This window comes from Branchiostoma floridae, chromosome 1, assembly GCF_000003815.2.
Source record: "Branchiostoma floridae strain S238N-H82 chromosome 1, Bfl_VNyyK, whole genome shotgun sequence".
NCBI lineage: Eukaryota > Metazoa > Chordata > Leptocardii > Amphioxiformes > Branchiostomatidae > Branchiostoma > Branchiostoma floridae.
The window spans coordinates 16,447,551-16,449,454 of NC_049979.1; positions in this window are offsets into that span (position 1 = coordinate 16,447,551).

The following is a 1,904-nucleotide window of genomic DNA, read 5'->3' on the forward strand; positions in this document are numbered from 1 at the left end:
CAGGAGAAACCAGGAGAATCCAGGAGAAAGCAGGAGAAACTTTGATTGTTCAGGATAATACAGGAGAAAATAGGAGAATCTAGGAAAAACCAGGAGAAACCAAGAGAATCTAGGAGAAATAAGAGGAATACAGGAGAAACCAAGAGAAACAAGGAGAAACTAGCAGAATACTGGAGAACTGAAGAGAAGATAGGAGAAACCAGGAGAATCTAGGAGAATCCAGGAGAAACAAGGAGAAACCAAGAGAATAGATGAGAAAATAGGAGAATACAGGAGAAACAAGGAGAATAGAGGAAAAACCAGGAAAGTTCAGGAGAAACCGAAAGAAAGCAGGAGAATTCAAGAGAAACCAAGGAGAAACAAGGAGAAACTAGGAGAATACTAGGGAAATCAACAGAACAGAGAGACCAAGAGAATACAGGAGAAACCAAGAGAAACAAGGAGAAACTAGGAAAATACTGGAGAAACCAAGAGAGTACAGGAAAAACTTGGAGAATACAAGAGAAGCTTGAAGAATACAGGGCAACCATGATGAACTATGAGAGTCCATGAGAAACTAGGAGAAATAAAGAGATCCAGGACACACCAGGAGAAACTATGATAATCCATGAGAAACTAGGAGTAACCAAGAGAAACCCAGGAGAAACCCTAGAGAATAAAAGAGAACCCAAGAGAACAAAGGAGAAACTAGGAGAATACTGGAGAACCAAGAGAATAGAGGACAAACTTGCAGAATCCTGGAGAATACAAAAGAAACTTGGAGAATACAGGAGACGCCAAGAAAATACAGGAAAATTTTGGAAAATCCAGGAGAATACCGTATATATATATAAACTTGGAGAATACAGGAGAATCTTAACCCTATGAGAAGGTATTAAAGTCTTATATCCGTTGCAGTGCGAGGGTAACAATATCAAAGTGCTTCATGTTTTGTATTCATGTCATAAAAATGAAATGTCAGTTAAAGATATGCTCCCTCAGGACTCCAGCGTGAGTAACTTCTTGACGCTCGAGTGCTCCCGTCTGGCCGCTGGACATCCCGATCGCCGTCCCGTTTAAACCAAGGAGGTTAATGTTTAAACAATACTGCTGTTATTGTTATTGATATGTTATTTAATGAAAATGAGTGTGTGGGGGAGGGTCATGGAGAATTTTGGGGGGAGGGCCATCGAAATATTTTTTGAGCCGGGATGGTCATTGATTTTTTTTTTTTTACACCATCCCTCTCCCAGGGGAAATCGAACTGTCCCTAACCTTTGACCAAATTAATTTAGCTTAAAATATGTGTTAGACATCGCCCTATCTACACTCGGTATTATGAATGACCTGGGACTACCGAGGGCCAAATGTTGGAAAATTACATACAATACTGATGCATACATATACATATACACCCAGCAAACACACACATAGGACCCTGCTCTTACATACACACGCGACCCTGCGCTTACACACACGCACGACCCTGCGCTTACACACACACATGACCCTGCGCTTTCACACACACGGCCCTGCGCCTACACACACACACGGCCCTGGCTTACACGCACACACGGCCCTGTGCTTACATACACGCACACGACCCTGCGCTTACACCCACACACAGCCATGCGCACACACACGCACGACCCTGCGTTTACGCACACACGACCCTGCGCTCACACACACACACACACACGACCCTGCGCTTACACACGTCTTACGATGCTCATGCACTGAAAGGGGAAATATTCTCACATACATTTACGGGAGTGACACACTGATTCATACGCTGTTGGGTTGTGATGTCTGACAAATGCTATGGTCTATCTTCAAGAAACATAAATAAATTCGCGTGTTGCATGTAAGAACGACTTTCAAAGTGGGAACTGAAATCCCGGCCACCACGGGAATACGTGTCCCCT